This window comes from Suncus etruscus, chromosome 1, assembly GCF_024139225.1.
Source record: "Suncus etruscus isolate mSunEtr1 chromosome 1, mSunEtr1.pri.cur, whole genome shotgun sequence".
In the NCBI taxonomy this organism is placed as follows: domain Eukaryota; kingdom Metazoa; phylum Chordata; class Mammalia; order Eulipotyphla; family Soricidae; genus Suncus; species Suncus etruscus.
This window is the reverse complement of record NC_064848.1, coordinates 31,865,095-31,887,922: the sequence shown is the minus strand read 5'-3', so window position 1 is coordinate 31,887,922 and position 22,828 is coordinate 31,865,095. Positions and strand designations below refer to the sequence as shown.

The 22,828-nt window shown below is 34.9% G+C and overlaps 1 non-coding gene across 1 annotated transcript; it reads left to right on the top strand.

Annotated features, from left to right (window-relative positions):
- Positions 1 to 1,469: 1,469 nt before the first annotated feature.
- LOC126030877 (small nucleolar RNA SNORA22) lies at positions 1,470 to 1,599 on the top strand. Its single transcript, XR_007503200.1, has one exon. It is a non-coding gene; the product is annotated as a small nucleolar RNA SNORA22 (small nucleolar RNA).
- The last annotated feature ends 21,229 nt before the right edge of the window (positions 1,600 to 22,828 follow it).

Genomic DNA, 22,828 nt, shown 5'->3' with positions numbered 1-22,828 from the left:
AGCTCCGTCCCTGTTCCACCAAAACCTTTACTCCCCTCACCACCCTCCCCTCCTTAGCCAGCAATTGCAACAATACAAAGCCTTTAATTGGAAAAGCCTCAAAAAGCCATTTCAAGCCGTAACCTCCTATAGCCCCCAAGCCCCTTACACGCTCTCCTGCTTAGAATCTAAAAGCTGAACTCTTTGTCTCTTGGGAAGTTAACTTTTTTTTCCGCTGCAAAGCCCTTGCAGACAGGCAGGAATTCTGATCTCTAAGCTCGTATAGCTGGCCTCGCCTCTTTTCATACCTTAAAGGTACAGCACACACTTTCCAGGTCCCAGCTTGCCAACATGGCTCTTGCTGCCCTCTGCGCCTGGAAGTCGCTCCCCAGAGCTGGCATTCCAGCAGCTCCCCCACACCGGCAACAAACTGTTACTGCTTTCTCCCTCCCCCCCCCCCTTTTTCTGACTTGAGTTCCCAACTCACCACAATTACATCCATGGTCTCTCACCTCTCTAACAAACTTGATAATGCTCTTGGCTCAAAAACCAGCGCTACCTTTCCTGTCTTTCTCCCTAATGGAGAAAGTCTTCCCCCGCCTGCTCAGCAGCCTCCACCGCGGAGAACACTCAGTCCCTAACCATGGCAGATTCCCTCCTCTCACCGCTCCCCCTCTTAAAGCTATAGATATGAAACTACTTGGCCAAATTAAAAATCTTAAACAAATCTTAAGCCTTCAAAAACAGGCTGCTTCTCTTAATTCACAGATTTCTGCCCTTCAGGCGTTTCCCCCCCCCTCCTAAATCTATAGTTGTCTGTCCTCTGCCCACTGAATTCCACGGCCAAGCCCCCCCTCTTGAGAATTCAAAGGAACAAACTAATAAAAGTGAGGCTAAGTGCCATAAAACAGAAACTGCTGCAGTGCCTACAAAAAATTCTAAGGGCACAGTAAGCAGAATAATTACAAAGTATCATCTGCTAAGCCATAAAACATTGCGATATCTACACTTTGCTGTTAAAACTTCTGAGCCTAATGTACCCTTTATATCATTACACCCTGCGGACTGTAAATAATTTGCCTCTAACCTTCCTGCTGTTAACTGTGCTAGCCCCTCCCCAAGTTATCAGTGAAAAACTCTGCTTCACCTTGTCAGCCCTACACTTTGTCAGATATGTGTTATTAGGTTTAGTGCATTAAGTGGTGTAAAGTAATTATTAAAACATTAAAAAGCAACAGGAAAATAACGGCAATAAACTTTTTTTTGCCTCTCAGAAAATTTTAAAGCAAGGTCATAATTCTGTCACTTTACAGATAACAAAATATTGGTAAAAGAAAAACTTCTTTGTGTTTTAAAATCCAAACGAACACAAAAGTGTTAAATTTAAATCTTATATTTCTATTAAAAGTTTTATTTTAATTTTTAAAGTATTTATAAAATTATGTGAAAAATAATGTGGTTAGCCGTTTTTAAACTATATAGTTAATTTAATGCACAGTAAACACCTACGTGTGCTTTATAGTACCCTTAGTTTTAACTTTGTGCTACAGCAATGGTTGTTCTTTATTTCTGCATTGAAAGAACTATTATTTTAAGTGCATTCAAAATATCAGCACATTATACAAATCTGTATATTTGTGTCGCAGTGAAAAAATAATATAAATGAAAAAATATATTATATATAATTTTATAAGAATATATAAAAGTAACTAAACTTTATAAGCAAATTAACTAGTATTAAATACAATTTTGGTCTTAAGTTCTAGGTGTGTAAATGCATCACATGTCTTTAACTATATTTTATAATAATCTAAGCATTTAGTTAATTTAGTATATAATATTTTTTACAAATTATTCACTTAAAGTCTTCATAGTAAAAACAGTTGTTTGTATTTTTAAAATCAGTTTTTATACCTTTAATAATCATAGTTCATGCTATTGTGTTTAATCATAAAAATTTTAACACTTTATTGCAGCTGTCTTACTATTCTACTGCAAAACCAATTTAAATAAAACCTATTCATTTACAGCAAATAATTTCATACTTCAGAGTGAAGACTCCTTCTACAGTGCTCATTAACCATTTTACTTAAAAAATTTTTACTGCTTATTAACCATTTTACTTAATGTTTTAAACTTCAAATTAAAATTGTTTTAAAAATGTTTTGTGTTAAATCTAAACCTTAAAATTTATTTTCAGCAAAGTTCCACTCCATCTACATTAAGTACTTCTCAACACTAAAAAAGTTTTTCTACAAAATTTTTTTTTCTCTTCTTCTCACAAACATGTTAGCTAAATATTTAAAAGCGCTTGTCAATTTTTTATAAATAAGTCTTAAATCAATCCTTTTGTCTGTTTATGTGTCTGTTGTAATGAATGAAAGTGGCCACAAGTGTAAAATGTTGTGTTTAGTGTTGTTTTGTTTTGTCTGTTTATTTGTTATCTCTACATTTTATAATAATACAATTTTTAAAGCCTTATCCATTTTTTAAATTTCAATTAATTTTTTCAACCTGGTTCAGTCTGGTCAGTTCACAAACTGGCATCTTACAACTAAAAATCATGTGTTAAAAATTATGTATTAAGCTAGCTTTGTCCTTCTAAAAACATGGCGGAGGGTGTGGAGAATGGCAAACCCCAGATTTCTCAATGGCCATCGGGGATAACTTTTCCCTGGAGAATTTCTGAACTTTGCAGTCACCTGGCTTTCCTGCTATGTGTAAGTTCAGGCCTATAGAATATGTATTTATAGCTAAAAAATAGCATCTAGCTTTAAAATAATAACTAAAAAGTTTAACAAAAATCATTTATGTTCAGTTTAAAAGTTTTTGATAAATTGGCGATTGTTAATTATAAAAATTTTTTAAATGCTAAAGTCTAACAAAAAATTTCCGCAGCCTTCCACAGTCCTGTCTTCATCCACTTCAAAAAAGCCTGTCACCCCTCCTGTCAGCCGCCTTTCCTGCAAACCTGTTTCTGACAAACTCCACCTTTAACAATGCTAAATTGAGCACTCTGCCTAGCTGCCTTGGATGCCCACCACTGCCACCAACAACCTCCATGGCAAACAAGTCACGGTCGTGGAACTTTGCTTACTCAAACCATATATGTGCCCACCTGTTCAACAATCACACATTTGCAATCAAACCATTATTGTTAACAACTCTTCCATCTTCATTGAAGCCCCCAACTCCACTTATTTTGTTTACTCCACTGCATTTTCTCCCCATATTGTTACTGAAATGTTTCTTGCTTATCATGATTATTATGTTTTAGCTCTGTTAATGCCTAAAATAACCATCAAACCTGTTAGTCCGGTTTCCACCTTGAACCTCATCCTGCAAATGGTCAATGCCTCTGCCCAAGCGCTCTCCAACACCAGCTATGAACACTGTTAAATCTGCAATTCACCGGTTTCGCCGTTTTATAAAAGCATCACAACGTTTAAATCTCCTATCTACACCAATAACTCTAAACTTCTTCTCTGGAAAGTTCAGCCTCAACGTCATTAACTCACTGTTGGGCAAGTTGTGAGCTACGAACTCTGCCTTCTGGCCCATCCTCCTCCTCTCAAGTTATTTTAAATATTATAAATGCCTCTGCTCTAGCCCTCACAGACCCATATTATGATAGTTCTTCAAAATCGTCGTGCTCTATATTTTCCCCTTATGTAAGAGGGGGGAGTCTGTGTAGCCCTTAAGGAACAATGTTGTATTTTCAAAGATAAACCTGGATTAGTTAGGAATAGCGTTCAACACATTGGTGACGGTATAAAAGACTTCCAAAAACATTTCGATGAAGAACAAGGTTGGTAACAGGGTTGGTTTTTCTCTTCTCCTTGGATACATACATTACTGTCCACTATTTTGGGCCCTCTTATTAGCCTCATGCTGCTCCTTTCCTTTGACCCATGGGCTTTCCGCAAACTTACTGCCCTTGTTAAAAACCAGGTAGATGAGACGGCAAAAACCTCTGTTCAAGTTCACTACCAACAGTTAACCCAACGTGACTCCTGTGAAAACTTGGCTTTTGTCACCAAGCCGCCCTTCCAGCCACTAAGTTTTCAGGAGATAGAGCGCATAGCTAACAAACGGAGCTCGCTCCGGTACTTGTGCTCTCGGCTGTGGAGACACCTACGACGGGATTAGCAAGGTCCCAGTTAGGACACGGCCCTAAAAGGCTACAACACATAATTCGGATCTCTGTGCACACCCACGGCGCTTGTAGCCACCTTTTAAATGCGGCTTTGGCCGTGTCCGACCTGGTCAAACCTTGTAGCCTAAGACACGGTTCTTCCACCCGCTCACGACTTTCCTTCTTTTATTAGAAGAGAAAGGGGGAGATGTTGGGGACTGACTTGTTTGAGGCCATTTTGCTATTCTTTCTGCCATAATCCAGCCTTTCACCTAAAGGCTACATGCAGTCTTGCTGTAAGTTCTTGGGCCAAAGAGAAAGGAAAATGCAGCTGCAAAGTATAATTAATCTTTTAGCCCGGAGGAGAGCAACACAGCCCAGTACCATTCCCAGAAAAGAGGCCTTACTCCCTTAACCATATCCCTGAGTTTACAAGACATTCATTATTGTGTATATGCTACATTGTCTGTTCAAGATCACTGAGGCAAGCACATCTTGCACCACCTCCTGATAGTCAAGCAATTAGGAATGCAGCTAGAAGGTCACAAGATGTTTCCATGGATACTGCAAGAAGTATTGCCCACTTGCCTTATTTGGAATAATGAAGTAATTTTCATGCCAAAAGTGTGATTGACATCACCCTTGTACTGCCCCCTTCTCCTTCTCTATATAAGAAGGAGCTGTAGCCAAATAAAGTTACCCTTGAACAGTGAGACGCTGCCTTGGGTCTTTATTATTAACCTCTTTCAGATTTTTTACAGGTGTGGTTGCTCTTCTACTCAGCAAAATAGGAGTGCGGTTGTCTGAGAAGCCTTTCCAGCTAATTCCTGCTGGCCGGGTCCCCCCTGGGGGGGCTTCAGGACCCCGCACTGGTCTGCACTCTGGAATCAGTCATATGTGGTAATCATATCTGGTAATCAAACCTGAGTTGGTGACATACAAGGAAAGCTCTCTACCCACTGTACTATTACTTTGACCTCTCTCCCCCAAGATTTCTTTATTCATTTTCTGCATTTAAAAATTTGAGCTGTGGGGCCAGAGAGATAGCTTGGAGGTAAGGCATTTGCCTTTCATGTAGAAGATCAATGGTTCAAATCCCAGCATCCCATATGGTCTCCCAAGCCTGCCAGGAGCAATTTCTGAGTGTGGAGCCAGGAGTAACCCTTGAGCAATGCTGGGTGTGACCCATTAACCAAAATAATAAAAAAAATTCGAGCTGTTGTAATTTTTTTTTATTCTGGATATTGCACCGAGCACTAAAATAAACATAGGTGTGCATATCTTGTAAAATTAATGTTCTACTTTTGGTTTTTGTGTAAATGCCAAGACATGAATTAGTAGACTACAAGACAGTACTGTTTTTACTTCTTTGAGAAATACTCTTTTCCTTTGAGATTGAACAGTATACCAAGAACAATGTTAAACACATAATATAAAAAAGAACCATCTGAGTCACTAAAGATTGAAAACTGCTGTGTGATCCTGGAAAAGTCAGCTGACTTCTGGAATTAGTTAATATAAGAGAGATTAGGATTTAATTTAAAAAAAAACAAAACATTAAAATCTTGCTTTGGCAAATATTTTGCCAATTTTTTTGAAGGTTTGACTAATAATTTCTTTTCTCCAGGAGCCAGAAAGATAGTACAGGAGGCAATAAAATGGCCTTGCACAACCATTCCAAGCTCCACTTCCTGACATCCTGTGGTCCCCTAAACCCTTTCAGGAGTAATTCTTGATCACAAAGCAAGTAATAAACCCTGAGCACAGCTAAGTGTGCTTCAATTCCACTCACATACCCAAAGAAATACGTTTTTAAAATTCTATTTGGGGGAACATTGATTTAGATTAACTTTCCTATTCAATTATTTATTTAATTTATTAAATCTTGGTTTTTCTCTTTTAAAAATTCACTATGTGGAACTGTAATTCTTCTTCCTAATTTTAAAAATGCCCTACCTTGCAAAATTAAAACAAATTTTTCATGCTGCTTATTTTATATGTATTCTAAGTATCAAAAAACAACATATTTTATATAAAAATAAAACTTTGCCCATTCTTTTCTTCTTTTAGGAAAATCTATATTTAAAAATATCTATTAATTATACTCATTGATTTCTTTTTTTAAAATATAATTTCTTTATATAAGTACTGTGCTTACAAAACTGTTCTTAATTGGGTTTCAGCCAAGTATGCAGGGTATGCACCACCCTTCACCAGTACAACTTTCCCACCACTAATGTCCCGTTTCCCTCCCATTTTCTAGTCCTATTTGGGGCAGGCATTTTTGCTTTTTCCTTTTTTTCGCTCTCTCAAATTCCCTGTGACATAGGTGATAGGAAGCAGGCACCCTTAGGGTTGGTATGGAGTTGGAATGACATACATAAAACTAACCTTAAAAGTAACATAAAAAGCACAGCACTCAAATAAAAATGGGGGGATTTAATTCAGTTTTATTTTAATCTTTCTATTTGGGTTTAATATTAGCTTTTAAATAAAATTATTTTTTGCAGTTTAAAATGTTATTTGTAGTTTACAGTACATCAAGCTTCTTATTTAAGCTTTTTCAAATTTTTACCTTTCCTGGACTTGTTTGAGCTTGAATGCTGACTTGTGTGTGTGTGTTTTAAATGTGAAATATCACTACAAGTGACCAGATGTGTATTTTTAAATATAGAATCACTAAAGGAAATTTTGAGAACGCTAAAAGTTAGATATATAAACTATAGGGGACCAAAATTTTAAAAGAAAGGAATAAAAACTTGTCTTGGATATTCTGATTTTCATGATACCCAATAGTTATACATGCTTTTTTGACTAACACTTCTGTTACTTTGATTTATTAATCTTGGCAATGCTCTTTACATGCTATATTTCTTAAAAACCTATATCTTTTAATCTCTTTTGTAAATATATACTTCAATCATAAGTAAATGGATAGAAGTAAGCAGGACAGAACATAGGAAGGATATGGTAAAGACTATTAAAAACGTTTACAGCATATCTATAGGTAAGCCATATTGATGGATCCATGGGTATATTGAAAATACTCTTCAAAATTAACTAATTAATTCAATTAAAACATTCAACAATTAGGGGCCGGGCGGTGGCGCTAGCCTAGGACGGACCGAGGTTCGATCCCCCGGCGTCCCATATGGTCCCCCAAGCCAGGAGTGACTTCTGAGCGCATAGCCAGGAGTAACCCCTGAGCATCACCGGGTGTGGCCCAAAAACAAAAACAAAAACAAACAAACAAAAAAACCCCAAAACATTCAACAATTAATAGTAAGGAACCCAGAAAATTATAAATTTATTTTACATTTTTGGGGGTTTGTATTACATTTTGTGGTACTTAGCTTTTATTTCTTACTCTGTGCTCAGCAATCATTTTTGGTGGGGCTCAGAGGAACATATGCAGTGTAAGGGATCAAACTAGTATCAGACTCATGCAAGGCAAGAACCTTAATCCTTGTATTATATCTTAAATCTAGTCTTTTAAACAAGATACTTCCCATTATTTTATTTTTTTGTGTGTTGATATTGAAGAATTATTAGCATAGATTTCAAAGTTCTTAATTGACATTGAATGATTGGGAAAGAGTAAGAAAGAGGTGAATTGAGAAGGTAAAAGAGGCAGGTAAAATGGTTTCCAACTAATCCAGAAAAGAATGTTTGATGTGTTAACTCTCCACTGGTACTAGATCTAAAAAGAATCAATGGGCTGGGCCTAATAGAAAAGGACAGATATTTTGAGGTTGTCAGAGGGTACAGATATAAGACTATGTCTGTGCTTAGTTATTTCAGGAAATTCTGTTAATCAGCATTATATCTACTTCACATTATTGTTCCCCCACACACACTATTCCAGTAGTATTTAGGACTGACTCCTGGTTTTGTGCTCAGGAATTACTCCTAGTGGTGCTCAAGGGACCATATGGGGTTCTGCAGATAGAACCTGTGTCAGTTGCATGCAAGGCAAGAGCCCTATCCACTGTACTGTCACTCTAGCCCCTCACTTTATTTTTATAGAGTAATAAGGTATATATGGGGAGTTAGTGAGAATTCTGCATCTTTTTGGTGAATAAGCAAAATATTATAAATGCCCAACCAATATATATATTATATGTATATATAAATATTTTTATATTTATATTTTATATTTTAATATATTTTATATTAACAGAATAAATTGAACCTATAATTGAGATTGGGCCCATTACTCAGTTTTGTGATTTTTGTAATTAATAGGTGAGCCTAGTCAAATCATTCTGTGAGCAGTTCATCACTAACTCTAGTAAATTAAAAGACTGGGTAATAGAAAGTTACTCTAATCATACCATTGTTACCAATGATGACTGAGCAAATGAGAGTTTGCAGAAACTGATTACTTGGTCAGATGAAGTGAGTCCTGGTGGGAAAGTGAGAGCTCCAAAGCCTCCCAGTCATCACTTTTAAAATGCCATTCTTTTCTATAAACAAAAAGTTATACTGATTTCAAAAGCTGGTTCACAGTAAAATTGATATATACTTGTTAATAAATTCCAAACCTTAACAGACATCTTAGAAGGGCTTTAGGATGACTTGTCAGTTCTTTGCTCTGCTAATAGGCAAAAATAACCCAACGTTTACTAGGTATAGCTATGTTTATATCATGGTTAAGATTAGAACTTGAGTTTCTATGTTAATAAGTAGTGTTTAAAGTGAAGATAAAATTTCTCAAGCCAAATTTTGCTGTTGAATAGATCTAATTTATCTTATGCCAATATTTCCTATCTTTCCCAGGAAAGCAATTACATTGGTTTTCTAATCGTGGTTTTCTATTATTAGGCAAGCTTCAGAGGTACAAAATAAAGAGTAACTAAAATAAATATTTTGGAAATTTTAAGTAGAGACTCCTTAAAGCTGTTTACATACTAGCTAAGCTACATGGTAGCTAAGTTATCATCCCAAGTATCAGGAATGACATGTAAGCGATAGGATAGTTCACTCTTACAAAAAGGCTTGGCAAAGGGATCTAGGGAAGATGACCATTTTTTTGAGAGATCAAAGAGAAACATTTTTTTCTAGATCTAGAATGGCTAAGTAATAATATAAATAATGAAGTAACATCCCCAAGAAATACAACTAAGAAAAAATACACATAAGAAAGTTCTTCCAGGGATGCTTCCAGTGTACTCTAGAACATAGTCAGTAGACTGATAGATTACAGAAGGGCAACGACCAAGCCTCTAGGCTTCTGATAGCCAATAATCTTAGGCATAGTGCATGGTCAAAATTGAGGTGGAAGACTTGGGAAAGAAGAAAGGTTGATGGGAGGTCACTGCAGTTATGTGTTTTTCTGACACTAATCAGGGGATTGGCACTGAAGTGTCAACTCACTGAAGTGTCAACCTACTCTGAATCTTCAGGTCAAGGCCCAGAATACACAAACTTCCTATTGTTTCTAGCATTAAATTTCTTCTTCTTTCTATTTAAACTTATTTGACATACTGCAATGTATGAAGTGAGTTGTATAGTGTAATAATTTTATAATGTAAAGTTATCACAGATCTGTTTCCCATTTATGCTATTTTAAATTTACAAAGACATTTAGTGCATGTGAACTCCATAATGTGCACTATTTTCCTGTGACATTATTTTTAGAACTCAAAATGTGTCACTTGTGCCCTTCACTTGATTTTTATTTATGGTTTTTGTTTTGTTGTTTTCTTTTTGAGCCACACTCAGGTTTCACACCTCACCTGCATTCAAGAATCACTTCAGGCAGTGTATACAGGACCATGGGGAATGCCATACATCAGATTAGGTCAGTCATATACAAGGCAATCCCCTTACCTGCTGCACTATCTCTCTGAGTCCCAGTCTTTACTTGTTTTTAATTACACAAATAAGTGGAAGCATATGGTATTTTTTCTCTGTATGACATTTAATGTAAATTAATAGCCTCAGTTAATGTCCTCAATATTTATATAGTCACAAATGGCAGAATTTCATTTATTTCTATTCCTGCATATTATTCCGTTGAAAAATCTATAAATATATGTATATATCACATCTTTATTAATCTACTGTTATACTTGTTTTTATATTTTTGTTACAAATGATGTTGCAATGAGGGGGCCAGAGCTATAGTACACCACTTACTTTGCACAAAGCTGATCCACATTCAATTCCTGGCATCTCATGACCATCTCATATGGTCTCCTGTACCCCTTTAGTAGCGAGTCCTGATCTCAGAGCCAAGTGTAATCCCTGAGAACCGCCAGGTATGGCAAAAATTAGTAAATAAAAAACCAATTAAAAAAAAAGCATTTTTATGCAGCTCTTTCCATGCTTTATTTGAGTTCTATGAGGCTCCTCCATATTTCTTCTTTAAACAACTTATCTGAGAGGCTAAATAGGTGGTTATAACTTTTTGGGTTACCAGAGCTGCCATTTTCATTCTCTATGCAATGTGGAGGGCCTGTGTTGTTTCCCCATTGTCACTCTTGTGTGATGTCTTTTACGTATAGTGATGGATATTTTGACCAGGAGATGTGCACAGCCACACAGCCATGGTTTGGAGTGACTAGGTACAAAGGCCACCACATAATGGGAGAAACTATTTAGCAAATACCCATCAGATAAGATACCCATAAGATACCTCAGATATATAAGATACTGACAGAACTTAACAAGAAAAAAATCTGCACTTCAAAGGAAACAAATGTCTAGGGTAAAAAGGTCTCTCACAGAATGGAAGAAACTATTCACACAATATCCTTCAGATAAGGACTAATATCTAAGATATAAAAGGTACTGACAGAACTAAAGAAAAAACATATAATCCCATCAAAAATGTGGAGAAGAAATGAACAGACACTTTCTCAAATAGAAATACAAATGGCCAAAAGACACATAAAAATGCTCCACATCACTAAACATCAGGGAGATACAAAACAAAACAATAATGAAGTACCATCTCATGCCACAGAGACTGGCACACATCACAAAGAATAAGAACAATAAGTGCTGGTGGGGATGTGGGGAGAAAGAAACTTTTATGTACTGCCAGTGGGAATGTCTTCTAGTCCAGCCTTTATGAAAACCAATATGGATATTTCTCAAAAGACTGGAAATTGAGCTCCCATATGATCCAACAATACCACTCATAGGGATATACCCTAGGGACACAAAAATACAATTCAAAAAATTCCCTCTGCACACCTATTTTCATTGAACTGGTGAAGGAGGTATACTTTTTATGGCTTAAATCTAACTTCCAACATATTTGTAATCATGGTACTTAAATAATGATATTATGATTTTTTTAATAATGTTGCAGAATTGAATCAATAGCATACTTGGTAGGGTGTTAGTCTTGCATGCGGGCTACCAGATTCTACATGGTTTTCCAAGACTGACAGGAATGATTTCTAAGTGTAGAGACAGGAGGAACCCTGAGAACCACCAGGTGTGGTCAAAAAATTATGTTGCAGTGAACATAGGGGTGCATGTGACTTGTTTTTATTTTTATTTCATACTTTCATTTTCTTCAGATTATAATTCATAGTGGAATAGTTGAAGTACTGTATTCATAATTTTAATGTTTAATAAACCTTATACTGTAATACTCTCATCCCAGATGTGCTAATCACTAAGTATTAAATAAAGAAGAATTTCATTACTTTAGATGCATGGGTTGTTGACATTTTACTGTGTTCCCATCTCTGGATGCCTGTTCGGATATCTTCTATGGTATGGCAGGTATGAATAGTGCACTGGCATCTATGCATAATGTGGAAAACTGTTTTCTCTCCTCTATTAATGCACCCAGCCCTCTCCACTTTATCCCTGACAATCAGAAAGAAGATTGAAGAGAAAAATAAACTAAGAAAGACTCAGGCAGGACTGAAAGCCTTAGTGCTGTGTTTATATGTGTGCCTTTAAATTTAACTTGGGTATATATCTACCCTAGAAAAGGGAAGCATATTGGAGTTTTATATTATCATTTTGGTAGAAAAAAATACTAATTTTTTTGCCTTTTATCTTCATAGCCAAGTCATATCATTCTGCTCTGACTAACTTGTATGAGTTTCTGGGGGCAATATATAGTTTGTTTCAAGCCCTCTTACACTTTCTGACAAATCCCCTGTCACATTTCATTAAAAAATGAATTTGACATGTCACCTGCTTATGTTAGTAAGTGTTGATGTAAACTATCATTGCTCAGAAAAAAATTCACAAGACCTCATCTTCAGTGGTTTAAAAAATCCAATTTCTTTTGGTAGAAACAGTACCAGGAACAGCTGGTGGCATGGCATGATTACATGGAGGAAATTATATGGAGACCAGATATTTTTGTCATTACATGAAAGAAGTACTTTGGAAATGGAATACACATTGAAAGCCATTGATTTTTCTCTATATAACTACCTCTTCCAAAGCCAAGACCTCCTAGGAATTGCTATCTGGTGTAAAACAGCTGGCAGTTCTCTTGAGGATAATCTCTGTGCCAAGCACACAGAGTCCAGTGGCAGTAGATTCAATGAGATTCTTCACAGTGTAAGAGTCCTGGATATTTAACAGGAGTCTGATCAAGTTTTCAGATAGATTCTAAAGCAGAAAGGATATTTACCCAATAAAGTGTGGCATGCTTAAAGGTAATTTTCTTGACCTATTCCATCTGTCTCCTAGAATTCATTGTCATCAAAAGACCTTTCATTAACACCTTTCTGTGTGTGGTGCTTTGGAACAATTGTATGAAAGGAAATGGTGTGAAAATAAGAGTATTTCTTTGATTCACATAGCTTTTCATGTCCATTTTAAAGCATGACTTGGAAAATCACTTACTAGGAAGAGTTTATGTATTCCTAGAAATTAAATTACCAGATGTGATTTTTTTAAAGTTTAATGTCAAAATAACCTGCTTGGTATCGGTGTTACATCCCTGACAGGAATGCTGTCAGAGAGAACAGGATGTTAGAAACATTTTATAATGTGTTTTTCTGCAACCAGTCACCGAAATTGAGGGTGATTTCCTGTGCAATGTATAATTTCTCATTTTCACCTTTAATTTCTAAAACAATATCACCTGTGGGTAAATGTGGGCCTCTGTTAAGAACTCAATGCCCTTCTGTTTCTTTTCAGGAAATGCACAATACAATCACCCATGAATGCTGACTAAATCTCACTGGACACTTAGGATTTATTAGAACACTTCCCTCTGGTGCCAGCAGATCTTGAATTTCTGGCTAACAGACAACGTGATTGAGGAATATCACCATCACAACTTTACACATTCACAGAAGCTTTGTTTGATTATCTTCTGAGTCTTTGTGAATGAGTCTTTCTTCTCAATGCTAGTAGGTCAGGCTGCCCTTATGAACTAGGGCAGTAAGTGATAGTCCTAGATAAATTTAACCAGTCTTGAAAGACTTTCTTTTCTTATAAGGCTCCTCGATTTGTTTCATTTCCCTTTGGCCAAGTACTTAACCTGAAGTACAGGGTTATTTTCACAGAAATTATCGTGTCTTCTAAATCAGTTGATACAATTGCTTTTCATCTGCTCCACTTCCATTTACTCAAAAATCAGATATATAGTAGTTCCCAACAGTTTTTCATCTTTCCTGAAATTTAAGTATTTGAATTTGGAAGAGACTAAGAATTAATATGAAGAAGAGACTATAGAAAGAAAATGAAAGATCAAGTTGTGTAAGAAAATTTTAGAAAGTGCAACTTAGTATCTTAAATATACAACTTATATATGCAACTAAAATATACAACTACCGTATTTTCCAGCATATAAGACGACTTTTGAAACAAAAAAAGTCAACCGAATCGGGGGTCGTCTTATACGCCGAGTATATCCCGAAAAATGTTTCAATATGCCGCTAAACGAAACAAACAAACAAACAAAAAAAATCAGGCCGCAGAGTTTCCAAATCTCTTTCTTGGGGGCTCCCAAACAGTACTCAGGAGATCTGGGGGCCACTTCTGGCAAAACCCAGCTGACCGTGTTGGTGATTCAGTGCTAGGGTCCGAGGATGGGATGTTGTTTGGCTCATGCAGTGGGGGAGATTAACTGAGCCACCAGGGAATTGCCAGGAAAGGTGCCTATGATAAGGGACCAATCACTGCAAGGCTGCTGGGACCGCCTCTCTAACTCAGCCAATCCAAGCAGGCTTTTTATGCATGCAAATTAGACAATGTTCTGGACCCAGATCTACACTGTAAAAAGCCTGCTCAGATTGGCCAGATTGGCCAGAATCAGAGAGGAATTCTATTACAGTATAACCCTTGAACCTTTGCTTGTTGTGATTGGCTCACTGTGGTACATACAGTTGCAGCACAGGAACGTTCTGTCTGATACAGTGAATATAGGCCTAAACCTATGTTTAAACTGCAAAATTAGGGGTTCGTCTCATACACCCGGCCGTCTTATACGCCGGAAAATATGGTATATGCACCAACTGATAAAAGGTGATAGATATAGCATTTTCATTAGGCATGTCAAGATTTTCTGAACCCCTATATGTATACATCATCAATCTGCTAAGGTGTTAAAAACTCCCAAGAGTATTTGTACTTCAGACTGAAGTTCTTTTTCTTCAAAAATATGATGTGAAAAATCTTGATTTAAGGTAAGGACATTTCTTGTTAGAATGCAAATTATATTATCTATAATGAGTAATGTAATAAACCAATATGACTCTATAAAAAACAGTACCTTATCTGACTGCTTACTTAGTGAACAAAATACTCAAAGAATAGGATAAAGGAAAGGTCATCTTTGAAGAATACTTTGAGCTTCAATTTGTATTGTGATCACTATAAGGGTTATTATTTTGGAAAGATAAAAGAGAAAGGTCGCACTGCTGAGCAGAAAAAAAAAAACAAGAAACAGGAGAATATACAAAAAAAGAAAGAAAAACATATCAGTTAACTTAAACTTTTGCTGACAACTTTTTATCTTAGTTTTTTGTTGTTCATTTTGTTTTGAAGGCAAGCCCAGTGATGCTCAAGGCTTATTTCTGTCTCTGCACTCAGGAATCATTCCTAGCAAATTCAGGAAAACATGGGGTTTTGGGGAGTAAACTCTTATTTATTCACATTTATTTACATTTATTTAATCATATTTATTCACATGCCCATTGTACTATCTCTCACCCTCATGCCCTGTCTCTGTGCTACCACTCCAGTTCGTACTAAGTGTTTTTCTAAGTTTCTCAATATGTTTTATTAACTGGGAGTAAATCACCCTTTGCAAATTAGCAAACAGAAGTGTTGAATTCACACACTCTAATGTCTAGTAAATTTAACTGCTATTAACTTCTAATAAAAGTTTTAACTTTTTTCCACCCTTTCAAACTTTGGGTTTAGAATTTCTCACTGAGGCCTTCTTTAAGCCAAATTTAACATTTATAGTTACAACTGCTTTGGAAGTCAGACAACTAGACAGTTGAATAAATATGAAAAAGTATTATTTTATTTCTGGGTCATGTTCATTTCTCTCAAAAGCAACTAAAAGATATTTATCTCCAAGAGTGTAAGAAATGATATATCCTGGGTATGGCACCTTCACAGAAAGAAAATGACTGAAAATGGAGGGAAAGGATAGGTGTAGATAAAATTGTCTGATTAACAAAAAGTTTATCGTTGTAGCTGTTTCTAAGAACACTTTCCTAGAAACAAATACAGAGAATAAGGAAATCAGTTGAGACATAGTTAAGACAGCAGATATCTTAAACATCTGATATTTACAACTTTTCCATGATCTCTTTCTAGAATTAATGCAGAGTCGTGCTTTGAGAAGCACCTGCCTGGAGCTCCAGCCATAAAATCCAACATGCTATTTCCCACTTACAGAGAAAATGTATTTCATTTTATAATAAGGTCCTGGGTGGAAGAGAGGATGGCCTTTCTGAAACAAAGTGGATAGGCACTTAAGAGAAATGTTTTAAGGAGATAAAGGCTCATAAGTTTATAATCTTCAACTTTCACCTATGTGTTAAAAAGTTAGTCTTAAATTAGAGTTTTGGAACACAATAAGGCACCATTATATTTTGAAATGATAATACAAACACTCACCACATTATCTGTTTCTTATTTGGTGACCTGTCAAGTCTTTCAGGGAAGGCAAAAAATAATTATCTTTGAAGAAGTTTGAAGAGAAGAGTATAATCTTAGGTGAGGATGAAATGAAGAGACCTTGTGTGGAATAAGCAATGTTTTAGTAAGTTGGTCAAATTGAACAAGACAAAAATAAACCTCAGATAGTTTCCGTGTGTCTGGGTTAGTCCGATAAGGAAGTCAAGTCTAAGAAAATTGTGGAGAGAAATATAATGTGGAACGTTTGACAAGAATTTTACCATTTTGAAAAGTATTTTACTCTATCCTATTTAATCCAATTTGAATGTGAAGTATGCCTATGTGATGATGATAATGATGATAAACAATCCTTTACTTAGAATTGTTTTATTACCATTTATGCTGTAGAAGTAGATTCATTGCTCACATAGTTTTATTCATAAAGTTGCTTTAAGTATCTAAATTCAGGCAAAACTTACCTGAATAGATAAAATGATCATGTTGTTAGGTCCAGCAGATAAACTTACTAGAATGTTTAGATTATATCGAAACTTCAAGTTTACCTTACAAAGTTAGAAGGCATTTTGTTTTTATAGTCTCAATTATTTAAGTTAAAAATAGTTATTTCAGCAAACACACTGGAAAATTGTTATGAAAACAGCATGTGAAAGCTCTATTTTTCTCTCTTTTACTGAAGTGTATGCTTCCTTTAGGCACTAATATTTTCCATCATCAATTAGCTGTGTACAAGATTCTGACAAAATCTTTTTTAGAATAGCTTTTTAAAAAGCATAGCACCTTGTTTTAGAATCTTACAACCTCAGAAAATGACTCACTTAAATGAGTCTAGGTTCTCTGGCCCTAGGGAACAGGTCCATGAATGACTAATATTTCACAGTTGGGAAAGAAGGAAAAATAATGTTATGTTTATAATAAGGAGACACTGAAGACTTCTGACAAAGTCTTAAGACATGTATGATCTCAGGAAATGACACCTACCCACTTACCTAAATGGCAACTAAATTTGAACATGGTTCAGTTTTTAAGTAAAGCCTTAAGGTAATATATCCATGCAAACAAAATTTGCTGGAATTTGGTCATTTCAATTTTGAGATTAAAAAGATAGAAGTCACACATCAGTCCTCTCTGAGGAGGTCTCTCTTTCACTGACTTTTTCATTGAGTTTTGTTTTTCTCTCAATGATTAAATAAGGCTACAATTAATAAGATTCTTGTTTAATTTACACTTAGAGCTGTTATTTGTAACCAGCCTGGTAATAACTTTTCATTTCTTATGAGTGTATATGAATTTTATGGAAATAACTTAGAAAAGAATGATTGCAAGGTTCAACAATGTCTACAATTCATGGAACATAGAGCATTCAATGCTTTATCATTTTTTTGCCATTACTAATCATCCATAGTTAACATCACCTCTCCCACACTACTCTATTTTTTTTAACCAAGATATTAATTTTCTAGATAGTATATCTACAACTACAAACTTAATAACCAGATGATCTTAATCATTCATTTTAAAACTTTTATATCTGCATATTGGTAAAAAATAGAACTATTTCATAGAGCACTAAGACAAAACATTTTAAACATTATTCATAACACATATTTAATATAAAACGAATTATTAATAAAAGCACTATTACAATATTCAGTTTCCGATGTGTAAAAGAGCAAAAACTTTTTGCAGGTTAGTAGAAAAATTTGTAGCAGTTTATAGACCAGTAAGTGTCTAAAAGTCACTGCTCTAGATAAGCATTTAGTAAAATATTGTTTTTTTTATTAATTTTGGTGAGAAAATTGTTCTTTATGTGTCCATTGCTCTGCTAATTACATGGTGTTAATTTATTCTCAAATGATGTTTCATTTATCTTTTTAACCTGCTTAGCATCCTGAATAAAACACTTCCATGCACAATAATGTTTGTTAACTCTTGACTAAATATGACATTTTCAGCATGCCAAACTCCATCCCATCATGATATTTACTATAGAAAAATGAGTAACGTGGATAAATTGAATCTGTTAATCATCCCGCATTATGTTTCTGCAGAACTTTTTAGCATTCATACTAAACCTGATAACAATGTATAAAGGCAAACCTTTTACTTTTAACCCTTTTTTTGTCTCTACTTTTCTTTGAATATTCACTGTAGAACAATTATGAAATGGAAAAAATGTAAAGTTTTAATTAAGACAAGTAACTACAGACATCATGTTTTCCTTATCAATATAATTGCATAAAAAATTACAAAAGGTTATTTTAGATACATACTTATTAGAGAGGTAGTTTTCTCCAACCATAGCAGAATTTTCTGTAATATTTTTCAAATATAAACAGAAAAGCATATTTTGACATCTCATTTAATATACAAATAATATAAGATGTTATTTATAATATACATTGAATATACAAATGGATAAAAATGCCCTAGTATTTCTGCAGAACAGTTTACACTATGTCAAGAAGCAAAGGTATCCCTTTTTTGTCAATTTGCAGTTTAGGATAAAAACATGACCTGTATAGCAAAAATTAATTGATAGGGCAGTTTTCCCCCTAATTTCCCCCTAATTTCATAATGCTGATTTCTTTAATATTTCCTTACATATTTCTACTGACACATTATCAGGAGTAACCCCTGATAGCTACCAGGTGTGCCCCCCCAAACAAAAACGTTTAGTCTTCTTGAAATTCATAGAAAGTGAAAATAATTCATTTTTAACTTCCAGTAGTTTGCAAACTGAGGACCATGATGTAAAATACATAAATAGGCTAGTGAAAACAAATGATCAAATATTAAGAATTTATGAACCATGTATATGCATTGAAACTTTTTATATTCAGTGGCAACATTAGAATTATTTCATTGTGTGTCTATTTAATACATTTAGTGGAAGGCTACAGCTATTTCAATTTTTTATTCTCCTTTGAAGGTTTTAATTTATTGGAGCCTGTGGAGTTTTCAGTTAATACAAAATAATAAAACTGCAGATTTTATGGGATGAGAGAGGGAAAAGCAAATGTCAAGTATATAATAGTTGGCATATCTTATTATTTAATAGAGATAAAATATCTGAGTTTGATAAACAGGCAGCTATTTGAAGAAAATAAAGACTTTCCCCTTATGTTATAGCAATGGATCATTACTATTGAAAGCTTGAAAAGTACAAAGGCAAAAATTAGAAAAGTTGACTCTAACCCTACCACTCTTTAATGTTCTGATATTTATATTATATATATTTTTGTTTTGTTTATGTGTGTTTGTTTTTTGGCCCACACTCTCTTGCACTGCATGTGGCTGACCAGATTCAATCTCTAGCACTTCACAGAGTCCACTGACTCCCACCCAAGTCCCACCCTGGCAGCAGAGCCAAGAGCAAGCTCTGAGTACTGCAAGGTGCAGTCCTAAAACAAAGCAAACAAAAAGAGTGATATAGGTTTTTTTTTTTATTATTATATGTACTTTTAAACTGGCTATATTTCTTTTCATATAAGAATACATCCTGAACATCTGGAAAGAAATTTTTAAGAAAAAGAGATTGAAGATTAGCTAAAGCTGGAAAATGACTGGGGGGGGAGAGAGAGAGAGAGAGAGGGGGGGGGGGGAGAGAGAGAGAGAGAGAGAGAGAGAAGCCAGAAATAAAGATACATAAAAACAAAGAGTGTTACAGTTCATTGAAAACAGATATATGCTAGGGATGGATTTTCTTTTTAACCACTTTATGGGTCAAGTTCAAGAGATCTATAAAAAAATGGAAATCGAAAGGCAGATTCCACATTCATTCCCTTACAACATATGTATTCTTGCAGAATTTCTAATCATTTCAGCTTTATTGTTTAACTGATATTTTATTATACATATTCTTATCATCCTAGCAATCCATTGTGAAGAAAATGTTGCCTGTATTGTGGATTAGAAATTTGTTAAGGCAAACTTTTAAAACATGCCTAAAATTCATTCTTTGCATAGAGTCCTAATATTTCTTTCTTCATATGTTAAAGGGTACTAAGATTATGTGTACTCATTACTACATTGTGTGTTGTGAGTATTGGTAACCCAATACATATAAAAGTCTGTGTCAACTGTGAAGCAAATATAAATTTTCTTAGAGAAATCCAGATTCAGACTTGCATTCCTGAATGTTCTGATTGCTGGTAATTGCACCTTTCAACAGTCCCAAAGAGGTATTTTCAGACCACAGAAACTTGTGAGGAGGATTTCTTCACATTATCTTCAATAGATCCCTATTTCTCTCCTGTTAAATTTGGTCTCATCCAGTCTCGTCATTACAGACCCAGACTACCAGCTAATGACAAACACAGAGACTGCAGCATTGTGAACAAAACTAAGCCACATTCCACTCCATGTCCAGACACTTTGAAGAAATCTGAAATGATTATGTGAAAAATCACTTTAGATAAATAAAACTTTAGCTGTAAAGACTGACCCTTTCCAGATGTCTAGCAGTCAGGAAAGCCCAGGTGCGAGTGACTCAGCAGACTTGATGTCTCATTTAAGACGATGCAAGACCTGAGTTTCCATACTCAGCCAAGTCATTGTCAAGCTTGTGGCCCTGCTTGTTTTCAGATGTGGCAGTTCTAGGCAGCTTCAGGGAGAGATATTGCTTCTCACTGAGTTCCGAGCCTGTTCTTTGCTGGGCTTTTTTTTTTTTTTTTTTTTTTTTACTAATTTGCTTAAATTATTAATTTACCTGCAGCCAAGCCAATATAACAGAGCAGGTAATCTGGAGGTGATATGGGGAGGTGGAAGAGAATAAAGTTAATTTTCAAAAGGGTGAATTGAGCAATTTAGAGAGTGTTTTAAGAACAATTTAAAGTTCACTGTTTTGAAGACTTATTAAAAGTTTTCATCTCTTTTTCCACCTGATTCTTTTCAGTTATATAATAGAGCATTTAAAAGTCAGAGCTCATTCATGTTTATCCTCAAGAAATATATTTTTTGAAAGATTTATGTTTATAGGTAACTCACAATTTATTGAATTTATCCACTAATTCAGGTTATATATTTTTTCGGATAAATACTTAGAAAGCTTTCCTGCCCTCATTAATGCAGTACACACTGGATATAGGGTGAATAAGAGGAACAGATCCTAAGATACTTCATTAGTTTTTTCTTACTGCATAGCAAACTGACTACAAGCCAGAATCAATTTGTTATTTGAGATTTTTGTAGATCAGAAGTTTAGGTAGGATATTGCTGAGTTTGCTACCTCAGATGATACAAATATTGTAATCAGAGAATTGGTCATAACTTATGTTTTATTGAAGGCTTTGAGTCTAACTCCCTAGTTACTGGAGCACTCGGGACAGTTTTCTGTAGCTGGGTGTAGGTATCTTTTGCAGCATAGATGTGAGCAGCAACTAAATATAAGGATCCCAGACCTGAAATCAGTAACTCTGAGGTTATATATCTATATTTGTAAATTGGAGAAAATATCTGCAAACTGGAGTTTCGTATGATTTACTACTTTCTAAGCTGATTAAAATATTAATGCATTATCTGTCTTCTGCTTTTTTACTATTAAATCAATCCTCTGATCAGAGCAAATGGAGAAACTTAAAATATATTTATATATGTGTGTACATATCTGTTTATATTTTTGCTGAAAAATCAGGATGTCCTTCTCAGCATGGTGAGAAAATAAACAGATAAGAAGTGTCATGCTGTCTGTAATAAATGGGTGCAGATCTTAGCAAAGAGCTGAGAAAATTCCAGAGTCTCCAACAACCCCTCGCTTTTTGTTCCTTCAGACCAATTCAAATTGGCTGTTAAAATAAGGAGGAAAAAAAGATGAAATGTTTGAAAATACTAAAATCATGAGCACTAGAAATGCAAGCCAAATTTAAAAATAGAGATTGTCTCTTTTTTTAAATCAAATTGTAAGTCTTTTCCCACCAAATTCTTTCTCTGTAAAATTTAATGAACTATCTTTACTTGGACAGATTCTAAAAATGATGATAGGCAACACAAAGATATAAAATCTAAAGCATATTGAACAACTTTATTTCAATGACATATAAGCAAGGAGGTATAAAAAAAACCCTCTTCCCTTTGTATAGAAAATGTAGCTTAAAGATTATAGTTTGAAGTAATATTTTCAAAACCATATTTTTAGTTATGTACATCTAAAATTACTTGATCAATTTATTATTTTACAATTTTATGGAATTCCAGGAGGTTAGTTTTATTTATCGATATGTGCATAGGTATATCACCTATGCACATTAACAGAATATCAAATGGTCAAGACAATAGAACTGATGGGTTGGTAATAGAACAGAGGTTAAAAAGGAGGAAGGGACAATGGTGGGGTTCTTGGGACACCGAGGGAATTGTGCTCTCTGATGATGCATCTGGTGCTGGAATGATTTATACATGTGAAGTATGATGAACAGAATTATGAATTCTAATACCTGAATAAAATGGTTTAAAAATAAATACTACAACTAGAAACATAATATAGTACGATATTTTAATGTCTTCCAGGTAAGGAAGATATTTGGGTGTAGGCCTTACTGATAATTTCTCTTTATGTTTTATAATGTGATATTTTCTTTGTGCCATTTGGTCCAGATCTTTATTACCCAATGTTTTTTTTATTAACATCTG